We start from the raw sequence: 19840 nt of genomic DNA, 5'->3' as shown, positions 1-19840 counted from the left end.
TGCTTTGTTGCCAAACAGGCAGTCTTGGTTTAAGGGAGCATCCAGTAATTTAGCTTTAACATGATCTGGCAAAGTTTGATCCTTAAGCCAAGCATGCCTTCTAAGTACAGACCCAGTGACAGCAGCCCTGCAAGATGCCTCTAAGGAGTCAAAACCACATTGCAAAGTATGTTTACCAACTTGTTCAGCCAAATGCATTAAATCCTGTTGTTGTATCTTTCGGCTTTTCCCAGTTAGGGGTCACCACAGCGGAACTCCGGTCCGCTAATGATTGGCAGTAGATTTTTATGTACCGACTTGCCAGGCCTGACGCACAACCTTCAACGAAGGTACACCCATTCATGCATGTCTCCACACAGAAGACGCTTTAGCTGAGAATCGAACAGGACAACGTCTTACTGTGAGGCGACAACACTACCGCAGCACCACCACCTCTAAATGCATTAAATCCTGTAATTCTTTATTTTTCAGCACAGCCAGGAATCAACATCATTTTTCTGTTTAAGTAATCCAATAATATGCTGCTGACACTAACATATGAAACTGGCAGTTTAAGGCCCTAATGGTCAAAGTAGCAGAAGTGTATACCTTCTTATCCCATCTGTCCAGGGCCCTGGAATCTCTATCAGAGGGGGTAGAGTTCTTGGCAGTATTAGCCTTAATGCCTTTGGGTCCCTGTGAAATGGTCTCTGGGTCCGCAGTAGGATTCTTAAAGAGGAACTTGTGAGAGTCAGGTACTCTGTAATACCTGTCAGGTTTCCTGGGAGTCGGAGGTAAAGTGTTTGGGGCCAGGCAAGATTCATGAAGGCATCATCTACAATGTCCAGTACATGAGGACAGCTAAAGGCCTGTGCTGAGGTAGGAGCAAGAATTCCCTAAGCCTCTTTTTGGAGTCAGAGTAATCCTGGCTTTCCCAGCGGAAATGCTCCCTAAGAGTGTGCAAAGTTTCACCAAAAAGAGAAATCTTCTGCAGGTGAAGCAGAGGAAATGGAGTCCTCTGCATCAGAATCCTCATAGGTAGATAAGGGCAAATCCTGGTCATCAAAAGAAATGGAAATTTCAGAATCCTGATCAAAAGAATCAGAAGGAAAATCAGTTCTAGGTCTCTTAGAAGGAGAAGGCTGGCTTCCCCTGATTAAGAGTAATAAGGTCTTCAGCCATTCTTATCATTTGTTTTTTAGGCATATGGGCTTGACCATGCGGTCTTGGCATCGGTTTTCTAGGCGTGGATTGAGTTTTTAGGCCTTGAAGAAAAAGATGGCATCGGTTTGATATGCAAGTCAGTAGGTCTGATTACACCCTCAGAAGCCGGTGCTTGCACAGTGGCTCCGGACCCATCCAAGGTAGAGACATCCACAGGTTCTATAGATGAAGAAGCATCTCGCAGCATAACAGACTCCAAATGGGTCTCAGTAGAGACCTGAAAATCTGAAATAGTGGGTATCAGGGGCTGTGAAAGCACCTCACTGGCGACTACCTTAACGGAAGCATCGTCAGCAGCTTTGGACCTATGCGGTCTCTGTCTTTATCTTTACATTTTTTTCAGAATGTCAGTAGTCGGATTGCTTACCGAAGCCATTTCTGGATAATTGAACCGAGTACCGAAATAGTTTGATGTGAAAATGAACTGACGACAAATAGTTCTAGGATTGAACAAGGCAAAAAAATTACAGTGAGGGACGTCGTGGTCTGGGCCTAAGCAAGGAATGCAGTACAAATGAAAATCTGTATGAGGTATTTGCTTTCCACAAGAAATACAATTGTTAACTTTTACTGACATTGGTTTAGAGCAAAAAAAAAAAAGGATCCCCATTGGGGTACTTAGCTTTTTTGAAGACTTCAGTTCTGAAACTCAAAAATAAAAATTTCAGGAGTCGGCCAACCAGCACTTGTGAACTGCTTCTGCTTCGGGCACCGCATGGCAAAAAAGACTGTTGTAATGGCATCGACTGCTTGCTTTATACCCCTGACTACCGGACGTCATGGAAGATGAGACAGCAACTGACACAGGACCCAATATTTTGATAATCAGGCCGACTGAGGGCTACCTGTAAGCAGATAACCCAAATGTAATGAATGCAACAGTGAAACACGAAGAACATCCAGGGGGCTGGAGTGTGGGTAACCACGACTGCAACAGTGAATACACTCGAACATCTACATTTATGTTAAAGTGTATACAACTGTACTATGTTCTTCATGCTTCACTGTTGCAGTCATCACACTTGGGTTGATTCCCAAAGCTGAGGAAGGGTGGAGGCAGTCAAGAAGAGTTAGGGTTGGCTAGTAGGCCTTGCAAGACTTCTGTAGCAAATCCTGCCCTGGAGTTGGAAAAGATAGGCAGGTGGCAATGTTTGGTGAAGGTGTGTACAGAACTCCAGGTAGCAGCTTCCAGTATGTCCCTGGTAGGGACTTCCCTGAGAAATGTTGGAGAGGTAGAAGTAGCCCTAGTGGAATGTGTTCTGACCCCCTGAGGGGTAAGTTTTCCATGGTGCTTGAAGCAGAAATGGATGCAGTGTGCTATCCATTTGGAAATTGTTTGTTTTGAAATGACCTTGCCCTCTGCGCCTGTTGCAAAGCTGACTAGCAGCTGGTCAGATTTTCTGAAAGGCTTAGTCCTATCAAAGTAGAACCTAAGCTGTCTGTGCACGTCCAGAGAGTGCAGGATCCTTTTCCCTTTAGTCTGAGGATTAGGGAAGAAGGCAGGCAAATGGATGGATTGGTTAAGAGCCACACTGGGCACCACTTTAAGCATAAAGGAAGGGTTAGTCCTGCGGGAAACCCTATCAGCATGGAAAATAATGAAGGGTTCCACAGCCATCAGTACTTGTTACTCAGACACTCATCTACCTGAAGTGATGGCTAGAAGCATGGCTGTTTTCCAAGAGAGGAATTTTAACTCTGCTGAAGCAGCAGGTTCAAAAGGAAGCGAGAGTTTTTCCAGTACAAAGTTAAGGTCCCAAGCAGGGGTGGGTGCTCTCCTTGGTGGCCTTAAGTTGTTTGCCCCTCTCAGGAACTGTTTGATAAGAGAAGAGAGGTGGCTCAGTATTGTAATGAGCGGAGATGGCAGAGGCATGGATCTTAATGGAAGAGAAGGATAGGCCTCTGTGGAGTTGTACTGCTAGGTAATCCAGGATTAGAGGTAAGGATGGCAGAGCTGTATCCTTTCCTTTAGACTGAATCCAAGAACAATACCTTTTCAGCATAGGATTTCCTAACACTGGGCCTTCTGGCTTCAAGGATGACATCCAGCACCTGTTTGCTTAGGGTTGCTGGTGGAGTACTTAAGAAATAAGCCAGGCTGCAAGACTTAGGGTTTGCAATTGTGGATGCAAAATCTGTCCCTCCTGCTTGGGAAAGCAGGGCTGGGATCTGGTGTAGGTGCCAGGGTGGCACCATTGTCAGGCTGTGCAGGAGTGGGTACCAGTGCTGGCATGGCCAGTCCAGGGCAATCAGAATTGTCCTTGGCCTGTCTTGTCTTATCTTGAGTAAAACTCTTGAGAGAAGGAACAGAGGGGAAAAGGCATAGATTGAGAGGTTTCTCCACTGAAAGGATAGTGCACCCACCTTCCAAGCCCTGCTGTGGGGGTTCCTGGTGCAGAATTTGCTTAACTGTTGGTTGTCGGGGGAGGCAAAGAGATCCACCTCTGGGGTTCACCACTTTCTGGATCAGAAGGTTGAAGGTGCTGGGCACCAATTTCCACTTGTGTGGGTCTACGAGATTTCTGATGAAGTCGTCTGCCAGTGAGTTTTGTTTGCCCGGCAGGAATTGATCTTGTAGATGGATTTGGTTTTCCAAGGCTGTGTTCCACAGGGCCATGGCTAACCTGCAGAGTGGGTAAGAATGGGTTCCCCCCTGCATGTTGATGTACCACATAACTGTGGTGTTGTCTGTTTTTATCAGCAGTTGTCCTGGAAAGTGTAGGTGTCTGAAGGCTGTCAGGGCATTCTGTACAGCTAGCATCTCTTTTTGGTTGATGTTCAGGAGAATTTGTCTTGGGCTCCAGTGGCCCTGAATACATCTACCTGCCATGTGAGCCCCCATGCATAGTTTGATGAGTCTGTGGTCAAGGTCTGGGCGATGGGGGGGTAGAGTAAAAAGTAGTCCCTTGTTGTGGTTGCATGCTTCTGCCCACCAAAGGAACTCTGTTTTTAGGCAAGGTATGATAGGAATGACTGTTTACAGGTCCTGAGAATGTTGCCACCAAAGACTTTTTAAGTACCATTGAAGTTTCCTCATATGCAGTCTTGCATATGGAATTAGCAGAACACATAAGGCCATGAACCCTAGGGCTTGCAGTATTTTTCTTGCAGATAGCTGGGTTCTGGTGGCCATTTGTTTGAAGTAATCTGTACAAAAGACCTGTTTTTCTGAAGTGAGGAATGCCATCTGGGAAGTTGTGTCCAAGCTTGCTCCCAGGAATATAATCTTTTGACTGGGTACCAGTTGAGATTTCTTTTCGTTGATGGTGTACCCCAATGAAGTGAGTAGGCTTTCTACAAATGCCAGGTGCTGAAGCAGCAATTCCTGACTGTCCGTCTGAATCAGGCAGTCGTCCAAGTATGGGTAAATTTGGATTTTTCTCTGCCTGCTGTATGCAATTGCTAGAGCCAGGCATTTTGTGAATACACTGGGCGCAGTAGATAAGCCAAAGGGAAATGCAGAGAACTGATGGTGCATAGACCCTGCTCTGAAACGTAGATACTTCCTGCATGCCTCCCTTATGGGGATGTGCAGATAGGCTTCCTTTAAGTCTAGGGTGACTAACCAGGCATCCCTGGCTAACATAGGGAGAAGCTGTTGCAGGGTAAGCATCTTGAATTTTGGTACCACCAGGAAGGTGTTGAGAATTGAAAGATCCAGGATAGGGTGCCAAGAGCCCTCTTTCCTGGGTACCAGGAAAAGTCTGGAGTAGAATCCTTGACCCCTCTGTTCTACTGGAACAGGCTGAATAGCTCTGATATTGAGCAGGGAAAGTACTTGGTTTTGAGCATCTACCCACTGGTGTAGAGAAAGGTCTGGAAACCCGCTTGGAGTTGGCAGTGAATGGAATCAAAATTTGAACCCCTGGGATACAATGTTGAGGACCCATCAGTCCCGAGTAAAGGACATCCAGTTTTTTGCATGAAGGGCAAATTTTCCTCCTGGGGGCACAAGCAATTGGGCAGGGCTGGGAAGTACAGGTGAGAAGTCATTGTGAGCTTTTTCCATGAGGAGGTGGCTTACCACTCCCTGCTTTAGGGGTGGGGGCACTCCATTGCTTAGATCTCTGCATACCCTGAGACTGTAGTCTGGGTGGTCTGTTTCCCCTGGGTCTTGTTTGGGAAGGCCTGGTTGGGGCTGGAAAGGACCAGTGTTTTGAAGGGCAATGCCTACTGAATCTAGGTGATTGCACTTGTAGGAATTCTTAACAGTTAGCATAGATTTAGCCTTTTCTTCCATCTTTTTAAGAACTTCTTCTGCTTTGGTGCCAAACAAACAGTCCTTATTCAAAGGAGTGTCTAGTACTTTAGATTTGACATGATCTGGCAAGGTCTGCTCCTTCAGTCAAGCATGTCTTCTCAGTACAGAGCCAGTGACTGTTGCCCTGCAAGACGCTTCTAGGGCATCAAAGTCACACTGCAAAGTATGCTTACTAACTTGGTTTGCAGAGTGCATAAGCTCCTAAAATTCTTTATTTTCTGCATAATCTGGAAAGGTTACCACTTTTTGTTTAATAAGTTCCATAATATGATGCTGGTACTTCAGCATGTGAAACTGGCAATTCAATGCCCTGATAGCAAGAGTTGCAGAGGTATATACCTTCTTACCCCATCTGTCCAAATTTCTGGAATCCCTGTCTGAAGGGGTAGGATTTTTAGCTGTAGTAGCCTTAATACCTTTAGGTCCCTGGGAAATTATCTCTGGATCAGCAGTAGGATTCTTGAAAAGAAACTTGTGAGAATCAGGTACTCTGTAGTACCTGTCTGGTTTCCTAGGGGCTGGAGGTAAGGTGTCTGGAGTAAGGCTGGATTCTATAAAAACATCATCCACAACATCCAGGACAGGAGGTATAGCTAAGGGCCTGTGCCAGGCAACTCTAAAAAATTCTCTGAGTCTCTTTTTGGACTGAGGACAGTCTTGGCATTCCCAATGGAAATGATCTCTTAAGGTATGCAAGGCTTCACCAAAAGAAAAATCCTCTGGAGGGGAGGCAGAGAGAATGGATTCCTCTGCATCTGAATCCTCATATGCGGATAAGGGCATGTCTTCATAATCAGAAAGAACAGAGTCATTGGACTCCTGGTCTGTAGAATCTGTAGGGGACTGCATTCTAGGTCTCTTAGTAGGGGAAGGCTGGCTTCCCATAATCAGCGTAATAAGGTCTTCACCCATTCTAAGCATTTGTTTTTGTGGCCTGGGTGCTTGAGCATGTGCATTGGTTGTCTGTTTTCTAGGCGTAGTGCGTACTCTGGGTCTAAGAAACTCGGTAATTTTGGTCAAAAAAGAAGTTGTTGGTTTAATTTAAACATTGGTAGGATGAAAAACTTCCTCAGAAGCCAGTACCTGCACAGCAGTTCCGGACTCATCTAAGGTAGAGACATCCGCTGGTTCCATAGTCGAAGAAGCATCTTACAGCATACCGGACTCTGAATGGGTCTCAGCAGAGGCCTGTGAATCCACAGAAGTGGGCATTAGGGGCTGCAAAGGCACCTCACTGAGTACCAGTGGACTGGTGACTAGCTTAACGGAAGTGTCGTCGGCAGTTTTGAACCTATGCGGTCTGTCTCTGTGTTTATCCTTACGTTTTTTGGAAGCTCAGTAGTCGGATGGCTTACTGAAGCTATTTCAGAATACGGAGATCGAGAGCAAAAGAATTTAGCGACAAAGATAGCCCGATGACGATTGGTTCGAGTGCTAAACAAGACACAAAACAGACAGCGAGGGACGTTGTGGTCTGGGCCTAAACAGGTGACGCAGTAAGAATGAAAATCTCTGTAAGGTATTTGCTTTCCACAGGCAAGACAATTGTTAACTTTTTCTGACATCGGTTTAGAGCAAGAAAAAAGGATCCCCAATGGGGTACTTAGCTTTAGAAGACTTCAGAATTATTCACTCGAAAACAAAAAATTCAGGTAGCGGCCGATGGCACTTGTGAACTGCTTCTGCTTCGGGCTCCAACTCGGCAAGAAAGACTGGGGTAATGGTGTCGGCTGCCTGTTTTTATACCCCTGATGACCTGATGTCATGGAAGAAGTGACAGCATCCGACGCAGAAATACTATGTCTCTGGTATTCGGGCCGACTAAGGGCTACCTGCAGGCAGATAACCCAAGTGTGATGACTGCAACAGTGAAACACAAAGAACATCTGCTGGCAACATACCTGACCCTACAGTTTCTATTTTGTCATGTATACATTAAAAATGAAACACAGTATACATGAATCAGGATGTTAAAACATAAAGGTCCCTCAGTCCATTCTTACAGTCAGAGAAGAAAGCTGCTGATGATGATACGAGTATGCCTTACTATGACACGTCTGGGATCTGCATGCAAGCAATGCATAGTGGCCAAAGTCCAGTTCAGGCAACCTGCAAAAAGTACAGTTGTGTACACTTACCATAAATGCAGATGTTCAAGTGCATTCACTGTTGCAGTCATCACACTTTGGTATTCCGGCCGGTAGCCCTCAGTCAGCCAGAATACCAGAGGCTTAGTAGTTCTGCATCAGTTGCTATCACTTCAAGACTGACATCAGGTCATCAGAGGTATAAAAACAGGCAGCTGACACCATTACATCAGTTTTTCTTGCCCCAAATGTCAGGAGCCCCCAATACGGGGCTAAGTTATGGTGGAAAACATCACCAGTAAAAAGTAAATACCAATAGCCCAGTAAGGAGTGAGGAAGAGAGAGAGAGAAAAAGAGAGACAAGGGGGCTGGAGGGTGGGAAACCAGGACTGCAACAGTGAATACACTCGAACATCAACATTTATGGTAAGTTTACACAACTGTACTATGTTTTCCGTGTTTCACTGTAGCAGTCATCACACTTGGGTTGATTCCCAAAGCTGAAGATTGGGTGGAGGCAGTCAAGAAGAGTTGGGGCTGGCTAGTATGCCCTGCAGGACTGCTGTTGCAAAGCCTGCCCTGTATTTGGAAAAGATAGGCAGGTGGTAATGCTTGGTGAAGGTATGAACAGAACTCCAAGTAGCTGCTTCCAGAATGTCCCTGGTAGGGACTCCTCTGTGAAAGGCTGTAGAGGTTGAAGTTGCCCTAGTGGAATGTGTTCTGACCCCCTGAGGGGGTGGTTTCCCATGGTGTTTGTAACAATAATGGATACAATGTGCTATCCATTTGGAGATGGTTTGTTTTGATATGGCCTTGCCCTCTGCCCCTGGTGCAAAGCTGACTAGTAACTAGTCAGATTTCCTAAAGGGCTTAGTCCTATCAAGGTAGAATCTGAGCTGTCTGTGCACATCTAAGGAGTTCAGGACTCTTTCCCCCTTATTCTGAGGATTAGCATAAAAGGTGGGCAAATGGATAGATTGGTTGGAGCCACACTGGACACCACTTTAGGCATGAAAGTTGGGTTGGTCCTGAGGGATATCCTGTCAGCATGAAAAATAATGAAGGGTTCCACAGCCATAAGTGCTTGTAGCTCAGACACTCGTCTAGCTGAAGTGATGGCCAGAAGCAAGGCTGTTTTCCAAGAGAGAAATTTTAACTTTGCTGATGCTGCAGGCTCAAAGGGGGGTATCGTGAGCTTTTCCAACACAAAGTTAAGGTCCCAAGCAGGGGTGGGGGCTCTTCTTGGTGGCCTAAGTTGTTAGCCTCTCTCAGGAACTGCTTGATGAGAGGGTGAGAGAAGAGAGGTGGCTCCATGCTGTAAAGAGCAGAGATGGCAAAGGCATGGATCTTAATGGAAGAGAAAGACAGGCCTCTGTGGAGTAGGTCTGCTAGGTAATCCAGGATAAGAGGTAAGGAGGGCTGTGCTGTATCCGCTCATTTAGTGTGAATCCAGGAACAATACCTTTTCCACTTATCAGCATAGGATTTCTTTGTACTGGGTCATCTGGCTTCACATATGATATCCAGTACTTGCTTGCTTAGGCTGGCTACTGGAGGAGAATATAAGGAATAAGCCAGGGTGCAAGGTTCAGGGTCTGCAATTGTGGATGCAAGAACTGTCCCTCCTGCTGAGTCATAAGAGTTGGGATCTGGGGTAGGTGCCATGGGGGCAGTGGTGACAGACTGCGCAGTAGTGGGTACCAGTGTTGGCATGGCCAGTCTGGGCAATCAGGATTGTTCTTGGTATTTCCTCCCTTAACTTGAATAATACTCTTGTAAGAAGAAGCAGAGGAGGAAATGCATAGATTGAGAGGTTTGCCGACTGGAAAGATAGGGCATCCACTTTCCAGGCCTCACTGTGAAGTACCCTGGTGCAGAATTTGCTAAGCTGGTAGTTGTATGGGGAGGCAAATAGGTCCACCTCCTGGGTACTCCATTTCTGGGTCACAAGACTGAAGGTGTTGTGGTTTAATTGCCACTCGTGTGGGTCTACGAGATTTCTGCTTAAGTTGTCTGCCAGAGAGTTTTGGTTGCCTGGCAGAAATTGAGCTTGCAGGTGAATATGCATGGCTGAGGCTGTGATCCACAGGGTCATGGCTAGTCTGCATAGTGTGTAAGAGTGGGTCCCCCCCCTGCTTGTTGTTGTTGTACCATATCACTGTGGTGTTATCAGTTTTGATTAGTAGGGGCCCCGGTGAGAGTAGGGATCTGAAAGCTGTCAGAGCATGCTGAACAGCTAGCATCTTTTTTTGATTGATGTGCAGATGAATTTGATTTGGGCTCCAGTGGCCCTGAATGCACCTGCCATCCAGATGTGCACCCATAGGCATAGTCTGATGTGTCTGTGGTTAGGGTCTGGGTGGTGTGGGGTTGTGTAAAGGGAAGCCCCTTGTTATGGTAGCATGCTGCTGCCCACTAAATATAGGAATGATGGTTTCCAGGTCCTGAGAATATTGGCACCAAAGACTTTTTAAGTACCACTGAAGTTTCCTCATATGCAGTCTAGCATATGGAATTAGTAGAATGCAGGAGACCATGAACCTTAGAGCCTGCAGGATTTTCCTTGTGGATAGCTGGGTTCTGATGGACATTTTAGTGAAGTACCCTGTCAGATAGGCTTGTTTTTCTGGAGTAAGAAATGCCATATGGGTTGCTGAGTCCAAGCTTGCTTCCAGGAATGCAATTTTTTGACTGGGGACTAGTTTGGATTTCTTTTCATTGATAGTGTACCCCAAGGAGGTTAGAAGGTCCTTTACAAATGGCAGGTGCTGCAACAGCTTTCCCTGACTGTCCGCCTGAAACAGGCAATCATCCAAGTAAGAGTAAATTTGAATATTTCTCTGTCTGTAGTAGGCAATGGCTGGATCCTGGCATTTTGTGAAAACTCTGGGAGCAGTGGATAAGCCAAAGGGAAGTGCAGAGAACTGATAATGCATAGATCCTGCCCTGAAACTTAGATATTTCCTGCAGGAGTCCCTGATTGGGATGTGCAAATAGGCCTCCTTTAGGTCTAGGGTGGCTAACCAGGCATCTTTGGACAGCATGGGGAGAAGCTGATGTAGAATGAGCATTTTGAATTTTGGTACCACCAGGAAGGTGTTTAGAATGGATAGATCTAAGATAGGCACCATGTGCCCTCTTTTCTGGGTACCAGGAAAAGTCTGGAATAAAAACCTTGGCCTATCTGTTCTGCAGGAATAGGCTGAATTGCCCTTATGGAGAGCAGGGACTGAACTTGGGTTTTGTGCCTCTGTCCACGGGTTTAGAGGAAGGTCTGGGAACCCTTTCGGGGTTGGCAGCATGTGGAAATAAAATTTGTACCCCTGGGATACTATGTTGAGGACCCATCGATCGTTGGTGATGGAGGCCCAGTTTTTTGCATGGTGGGCAAGTTTTCCTCCTAGGGGCATGAGCAATTGGGCAGAGGTGAGTAGTGGAGTTGAGAAGTAATTGTGAATTCTTTCCATAAGGGGGTGGCTTAATGCTCTAATGGCGAGAGTTGCAGAGGTGTATACTTTTTTACCCAATCTGTCTAAAGCTTGGGAATCCCTGTCCAAGGGAGTGGGATTCTTAGCTGTAGTTGCTTTTATTCTTTTAGGTCCTTGGGAGATGACCTCTGGGTCAGCAGTAGGAGTTTTGAAGAGAAATTTGTGAGAGTCAGGGACTCTGTAGTACCCATCCAGTTTCCTTGGAGCAGGGAGTAAAGTATCAGGAGTTAGGCTGGATTCCATAAAGACATCATCCACAACATCAGAACAGGAGGGATAGCTAAGGGTCTGTGCTGTGGTAAATCTAAAAATTCCCTGAGTCTCTTTTTGGACTGAGGATAATCCTGGCATTCCCACTGGAAATGCTCTCTCAAAGTATGTAAGGTTTCACTAAAAGAAAATTCCTCTGGAGGGGAGGCAGAAGGAATGGATTCCTCTGCATCTGAAGCCTCATAGGCAGATAAAGGCATGTCTTCATATTCAGAAACCTCAGAGTCATTGGACACCTGGTCAGATAAAGCTGCTGGGGACAAGTCTCTTTGTCTTTTAGCAGGGGAAGGCTGGCTTCCACTAATCAGCATGATCACATCTTCTGCCATTTTAGGCATCTGAGACTGTGGCAAGGAAGCAGTCGTTTGAGTTTGGGTGATTGTTTTTTTAGGTGTAGCTCATACTCTAGGCCTTAGAAACTCGGTAGTTTTAGAAAGAACTGAAGACACGAAAGAAGTCGTCAGTTTAAGTCGAATATCGGTAGAGCAAAGAACTTCCTCAGAAGCTGGTGCGCCTGCACAGCAACTCCGGACCCATCCAAGATAGAGACATCTGCAGGTTCCGTAGTCAAAAAAAGAGTCTCGTGGCATACCGGACTCCAAACGGGTCTCGGTAGCGGCCTGTGAATCCATCGAAGCGGGCATCAGGGGTTGCGAAAGCACCTCACTGAGTACCGGCTTAACAGATGCATCGTCGGCAGTTTTGGACCCGTGTGGTCTGTCTCTGTCTTTATCCTTACATTTTTTCAGAAGATCGATAGTCGGATGGCTTACCAAAGCCATTTTGGAATACAGAGAACAAGAACAAAAGTATTTAGCTACAATAAGGGCTCGACAATGAATAGTTCGGGCATTGAACAAGACACAAAACTGACAGTGAGATGCGTTGTGGTCTGGGCCTAAACAGGTGATGCAGTAAGAATGGAAATCTTGGTGTGATATTTGCTTTCCACAGGTGAGACCATTGTTAACTTTTTCTAAAATCAGTTAGAGCAAGAAAAAAGGATCCCCAATGGGGTACTTAGCTTTTGAAGACTTCAGGATGATTCAATATCAGAACAAAAACTCAGGTAGCAGCCGACCGGCACTCGTGCGAACTACGTCTGCTTCGGGCTCCTTGGCAAGAAAGACTGATGTAATGGTGTCGGCTTCCTGTTTTTATACCTCTGACTACCTGACATCAGTCTTGAAGCGACAGCAACCAACGCAGAAATACTAAGCCTCTGGTATTCGGGCCGACTGAAGGCTACCCCTGGCAGGATAACCCAAGTGTGATGACTGCAAGAGTGAAACACGAGAACATCAAAAGTTTCCAACAAGTCACTGGTCCAGACCAAATCTCTCTGCCCACCTCTGAAAACAAGGAGTTATGTGCACTGGCTCCTACATGGTTAAAGGAACAGAAATATCAAGAACATACTAATCTGTACTCAGCAGAAGGTCTGGTCATAGCTATAGTGTCAGAGCCCAGGTATGAGACATGTTTAGGGCACTCAAACGATGACCCTTTTTGGTGAGCTACAATAGTCAACTGACAGGTCTTCCATCATGCGGTGTCTGGGACTCAATGAGTTGGGTCCATATTTTGGCAAAGTCAGTGCAACTGTGGAGCTAACTTACCATGAGAGTACATGTTCAAGTTTGCTCACCATTACGGTCATTACACTTTGGATCTCTGCCACAGTCACGCTAACACCTAGTCCAATTTTTAGAGCTTGTATCCCCCCCCCAACCTCACACAGGGACAATGTCACCTAACCTAGGATGGTGGCATGTCTTGGTATAAAGAGGCATCCAGTGGCACCATCTTCAGTTCTCTGATGTCATAACAACAGTCTGCAACTAAGGAAGCCCCAAAGGCAAGTATTTCCTACTTACTAACCCTGCCCTAACTAGTACTGTAAGTGAGAAATGCAGACGTCCAAAGAAACCTGGAAAAAGACAGGTTGGGTCTGGAAAAAGGGAAGTGCAGGAAGAAAAGAGGAATGGAGGAAGAATGGATCATAAGTACCTGCTCTACTGTGAAATCAACCCCCTCCCCTGCAAAGAGCAAATGCAAGGATGGAAAATTGGAGTGAAAGAGGGAACACACTAAAGCATATTCTACTATAGTGAGTTAAATACACAACTGTACTATGTTCTTTGTGTGTTACACTGTTGCAGTCATTATGTTTGGAAACACTCCTGAAGTATACCCCCCCCCGACACACACACACACACACACACACACACATTGGAGATCGGCTAAAACTCAATGGGAGGTTTGACAATGCCTCCAAGAACAGCAGTGCAAATCTAGCTATTGATCCAGACAACAGGTCTAGCCAGTAGTGTTTTGAGAATGCGTGAACTGAGGAGAAAGTGGCTGTTTCTAGTATGTCCTACATAATGCTCTCCATTAGAAAAGCAGCAACAGCAGCTGTTCCCCTAAAACAGTGTGCAGTAATCGGATCAGGCAGAAGCATGCCATGGTGCTTGTAGCAAAAAACAATGCAATGACCAACCTATTAGGATACAGTTTGTTTACAGACTGCCAACCCTTCTTACTCTACAGTACAGGAGGGAAATAACTGGTCAGTTTTTCTTATCTCCTCAGTTCTGTGCAAGTAAAATATTAACTGCACGTGTACATCCACGGAGGACAAAATACCTTCTCTCTTTTGATGTTCTGTGGAAAAAGGCAGTTGGATGAAAGTTCCAAGAAACATTTGTCATTACCTTTGCCATGAAACACACATTCATCTGCAAGGGAACTCTGTCCTTGTGGAAACACAGAAAAGGCATCCTGCATGCAAGTTCATAGGCTGGTACTAGGCTATCAGCCCTAGGGCCTATACAAGCCTAGCCATAACAATTCCCTGGATTTTCTTCCCACACTATTTACTTCCCTGGACCCCTGTGTCTAGCAGGGCAACTGTCATGATCCCTGGGGTGAATTTCCTATCTCCCATCCAATCATCAAGGTTCCTTTTGAAGACGGCCAAGGAGGCACTCTGCTTGACATGTATGGGCAGTCTATTCCAGAGTATGGGGAGTCTCTGGGTCAGGAACCTATCCCTCCAGCATGTTTTGTGTATTGTGATGACAAGGTTTAGATCCCTGGAGCATCTGGCTCTGAGGGATTGTGATTTCTTTAAGTGGAGCATGTCCAATAGCTCAGGGTTTGACATGGCCTTGTATGTTAAGCAGAGATCGCCTCTGAGTAGACATGCCACAGAATATAGTGGAGTTTTTTTAGATGGTCAGTATACTGCATCTGCTTTAGGCCTGTGATTCTTTTAGAGAGGTATTTCTGCGGCCTTTCCAGCTGTTGCAGATGTCTTGTGTGGTACATACCAAATGGGGCATTGTACTCTATAATGGGTCTAATGAGGGATGAGCACAGTGGGACAATGACCTCCTTTTTTCTGGGTGAAAAGCCCTTAGTGATGAGGTGTGCCACAAAGAAGGATTTCCTGACTGTTGTGGTGATGTGGTTATCGAAGGTGTGACCACTGTACACTTGCGTCCCCAAGTCTCCACACTTTTGGTGTTTAGTGTACTGCCACCTATGTGGTAATTCATGGGTACATGGTTTTTCCCAAAGGGGATAACTACACATTCTTGGCATTTAGCTTGAGCCCATGGCTCTGGCATCAAGCATCTGCATCTGTAAGGCCCTTTTGTAGAATATCCACATCATTGGAGATTCAATAATGGCTCCCAGTTTGCAGTAATCTGCGAACTTTGCTAGCCAGAGTCCCTTAGTGTTGGCCTGTACTTCAGTGAAGTAGATGCCAAACAAGAGCGGTCCCAGGACTGAACCCTGAGGTACTCCACTTGTCTGGAGCTGTATTTGGAGTCGGCTACTTTTACAGTCTGGGTTCTGTCAGTAAGCCAGTTGGCAACCCATCGAGTGACATACAGATTTATGCCCAGCTTAGTAAGTTTATCTATGATTCCAGAGTGGGGGATGGTGTTAAAGGCCTTGGAAAGGTCCAGATAGGTTGTGTGGACTGCCTTACCCTCATCCACAGCTCTGAAGACTGATTCAAAGAAGTCAATCTGGTTCAGGAGACAATCACGAACACAAACTGGGTGGGGTTCAGTGTTTAAAGGTTGCCAATGTCTTTGTTTATACGTTCCATGATAATGCATTCCATGCCCTTGCAGATCAGGCTCATCAGACTGATGGGACGGTAGTTCCCGGAATCCAAGGTGGATCACCCCTTGTGGAGTGGGATAACTGTAGCTGTACAGCACTCAGTGGGCACAAAGCCTGAGGTGAGGCTATGATTAAACATGACACTTAGGTGATGTGCCAGTTCATATTGTAGTTCATGTAGTACACAGTCTGGGATGTCATCTGGTCCCATGGATGCTGTATTCTTAGCTTTGGAGAGTGCGGTTTCTACCTGTGTGGCCGTGATTACCAGAATTTGGCAATCTTTTGGTATTGAGATGGGCCCTTTAGGGTGTGAAGTTGGCACTAAATTGATCTGCCAGGATATTGGCAATGTCCTTGGGATCAGTATATTTAATGCCATTCTGTTGTAGCTCAGAGCATATCTGAGCATTGTCATTTAGATTCTTGACATAACTATAGAATGCTTTGTGGCTGTCTTTGGAATCTTTGGCAATTTTATTTTCGTAACTAGCTTTGGAGGATTTTATGAGGGATCTCAACTTCTTACTGAGGCCTGTAAATGAGTTTTTTTGCATCCTGGGATTTTCCACCAGATTGGCTTCCTTTTTTTGGAGGAGAGCATCTTAGTTCTATTTGGGATGGCACGATTCATGCACGAGTGGATGTGCTCATACAGTGCCTTAGTGTAGGCACGAGTGGATGTGCTCATACAGTGCCTTAGTGTAGGATTCAGAAGTCAAACTTTCAGCTCCCGTCTGCATGGGTGTCATGAAGTTTGCCACTTCTGACTTGAGTAGCATGAAGTTGGCTTTGGAGAAGTTTTTTTACGGAGGTTTCCTTACTGGGGGGTGGGATGTGGATGTCAAGGGTTATTTGCTTATGGTCAGACCTGACCAATGAGGGGGTGACCACTGGTGTGGAGCATCTATCTCCCATGTTGGTAATGACCATGTCTAGGATATTGGAGTCCCTGGTGGGACAATGGATTAGTTGAACCAGGGAGTTGGAATTTATGAATTCCAAGAACCACTGGGAAAAGGTGTTGGTACCCAAGTAGTTTTCCCAGTTAATGGCAGGGTAGTTGAAATCACCCAGTATTAGGGTGTTTGGTTGTATCTTAATATTTTCCAGTATGTTTAGAAAGGTGTAGTGAGAATCCTGGGGCATGGTGGGGTTCTGCAGCAAGCTACAATTTGGATTGCAGTCTTACCTAGTGTTAGTTGCACCTGGAGAATTTCAGATGCATTGTGTTGGGCAATTAGCCTAGAAGTGTGAATATGGACACTCCTCCACCTTAGTGTTTCAGTCTTGGTTTGGTGGCTGAAAAGTGTGGTAAGAGTCGTAGCCTGGTATTGCAGGGGTGCTCTCTGGAGCCTTGAACCAGGTCTCGGTTACTGCACAGACATATATGTTCTCCATTTTTAGGAGTGCCTCGAGAAAGTGCAATTTGAGGTTTAGACTTCTAGCAGTGAGTAGCATTACCTTCAGAATTTGCATGCTTATATCTGTTACGGTGGTGGTTTGTTCCTTTGAACCTTGCCTATAAAAGGCACTATAGGGGTGGCAAGAGCTTTAGCCAGTAACCTGAATCCCAGGGGTGACAGGTGCAGACCATCTCTGGCAAAGCATCATGGTTTGTCGATCATGTCGTCCCAGGCAGACAGATACTGGATCCCCCTTTGAACGACACCAGAAGCTTAGCCAATTGTGGAAGTCAATCATTTTGTCCTTATACTGTGGTATCATTCTGGGCGAAGGCAGGATGCTACTCAGGGCTAGGTTCATACCTGCCTGGGCCACATGATACGACAGCTCTTCCATGTCTCTTTTCATGTAGGCCAAGGAGGCACGTCTCAAGTCATTCACTCCAACATGAACAATGACAGAGTCGTATTTGTACTTGTTGTGGAGTGACTTGAGTGCATGCGCTATGCGGTGCATCCTGGCACCTGACAGGCAGCTGACTGTAATTTTCTCCTTGTTCAGCCTGGTGAGTGGGACATCAGTGTACCTGACTATAGAGTCACCTATGACTAAAGTGTTGGGTACGTTGTCTTGCCTTAGGGGCTGTTGCTGGGTGGCACACTGGTGTGAGCTATGTGTCACTTTGGTTGTGACTGGTGTGTGTTTGCCTTTCAGCTTTGGAGGTCCTTGCTGCTTGGGCAGGTTAATGTTAAAGGCCTCCGCATATGTGAGGTTAGTGTTGCTATGTGTGGGTGTTGATGGTGAGGGTTTTGAAGGGCTATGTGTTGTTTGAGGTGTAGTGCAGGTATTAACTCTCTCCTTTTCACTGTCTAGCACAATCTTGGCGGGAGAGAGCTTTGCTTCCAATTTGGCTATGCAAGTGCATCTCTCGCAGGTTGTAGTGTTGGGTGATAGGAGGAGAGGGTTGTCTGTGTACATATGGCAGTTGCTGCATTGCCCCAGTATGCCCAGATTCACCAGGTGGACAGGAGAAATCACCGGAAGCTGACCCTTGGACATGTCTGTTTAGGTGCTTTTTTGTAAAGTACAAGTGCTGTTTTCCCTTACCTTTGCAAGGTACTTTGCAATTATAGGCTGTTTAGTGCCTACAATTAATTTCTCCTTATTAACAAGGAGAATTGAGTGCTTTTATCAGTTTAAGGCTTCCAAGTGCTTTCCAGCAGGTTCTAGAGCAAGTGCTAGGCACAGGGGTTCAGATTTTAGTGCTACTACTGAGAAACCAGCTAGTTCAAAGGGAAAATTTGAAGAGCAGACTTTCTGGCACCTGGAATAGTTTAACTGCAACCCCGCAGTGCTGCACGATGCAAAAAATGCACAAACACTGGCATTTTTAAGCCAGAAAGTTGAAAGGGATAGAAATCAGCCCAAAATGGCTAAAATTACAATTTCAGAGCTGGAAACTACTCCTCTAGTGTTAAGACAGGCAGTACAATGCTCACCACTCCCACTGGTAAGCAGTAGGACTTCCCTCTACCACAGCAAGGTCTGGATAGCTCTGAACATAGAAAATAAAGTCCTGAAACCAGCAAAGCCTGGGAACTGGACTATACTATCTAGGAAAGGCAGGAAACGAGCAAACAAGATAGTTTTTTTTTTTTTTTTTGGTTAAAACAGGCTAAACAATGCAATAATACACTAAATAAATGTAGAAAAGGCTAACACACTTGAGTGTGCAGCCCTAAACAGTAAATACAATTAAAACTCTACAAAATTAGCAATTTAAACCTTTTTTAAATGAAGTAAGGCAAGTGCACAACTGAACAATGATTTAAGAGGCAGTAATACAGTCGAATAAGTAGCTAGTCTACATATAAAGAAAAATCTACATATACAGAAAAATAGCTACAACACAAACAATTCAGATGCAGTGCAACCTAGAGCACTTGAGTTGTAGCAATATTAAGGCTAATACAGTTCGTCTACTGTAGAGACATGCGTAAATGGGCGTATCTTCGTTGAAGGTTGTGCATTAGGGCCGGCAACTCAGCACGTAAAAATCAACTACCAATCATTAGCGGACCGGAGTTCCGCTGTGGCGACCCCTAACCGGAAAAAGCCAAAAGACACAACAACAACAACAACAGTTTTAATAAATGCACTAAAATATACTCTATATTTCCAAAATGTTTGAGAAGCACAGTCAGAACAAAAGGATATTCAGGCTTATTTTTTTTGTTACAGTCTCCTGGCTTGAGTAATAATAGTAGGAGGGGACCATTCTTCCATTTCAGAAATGCAGAGTTGCTATAGTTTGAAAAAGGAAATTACTTTCTCTAAAACAAAGTTTACATCCCAAGCTAGAGCTACTCTTTTTTTTGTTGGTGGTCTGTGATGCAGGACATCCTTCAAGAATCGTCTAACAGAAGGGCCTGGAGGACAGGAGGAGTTCTGGAACTAGCTCTGCCAGTACATTTTGACAGATGCAGATGCTAACGCTGAAGAAAAAAAACTCAAGACAGATACTACAGAACAAGGTCAATTCTGCTAGTTTTGGAGCATTGTTTTTCCGTTGACGCCAGGGTTAACCCTTCCCTATTTGGGTAAGCAGGTCTTCCTAGTTCTAGTTCTCCTACGTCGCCCCTCAAAATTTTTAGCACAGCCTCAGAATAAAGATGCCTAAAGAGTAGATGGTCATATGCTCCAAGCTGCCAATCTGAGTGAGGCTAAGTGTGGGTGCACAAAAGACATGCCCCAACACGCGCAGATGCACTCACACGCACACACATACACCCACGCACACACAGACGCACACAGACACGCATGCACACACATGCACATATACACACACACACACACCGGGCTGCATCAGAAGGCTGGATGATTTCTCTGAATCACCCTGTGACTAAATTCTTGACAGAATACATAATTGGAACATCACAATTATGGCCAAAATACAAACACTGGTTATGGAAGTCCCTAAA

General features: G+C 45.4%; 1 protein-coding gene across 38 annotated transcripts in view; it reads right to left on the bottom strand.

Moving 5' to 3' along the window:
- Positions 1-19840, bottom strand: part of TCF7L2 (transcription factor 7 like 2) — a 677777-nt gene that overhangs the window by 406702 nt on the left and 251235 nt on the right. The window lies entirely within an intron of this gene.

Source organism: Protopterus annectens, chromosome 14.part0 (assembly GCF_019279795.1).
Source record: "Protopterus annectens isolate FY-2018-M chromosome 14.part0, PAN1.0, whole genome shotgun sequence".
NCBI classification, from domain to species: domain Eukaryota; kingdom Metazoa; phylum Chordata; order Ceratodontiformes; family Protopteridae; genus Protopterus; species Protopterus annectens.
Note: the sequence above shows the minus strand (reverse complement) of the source record. Positions and strands in the feature narration are given on the sequence as shown.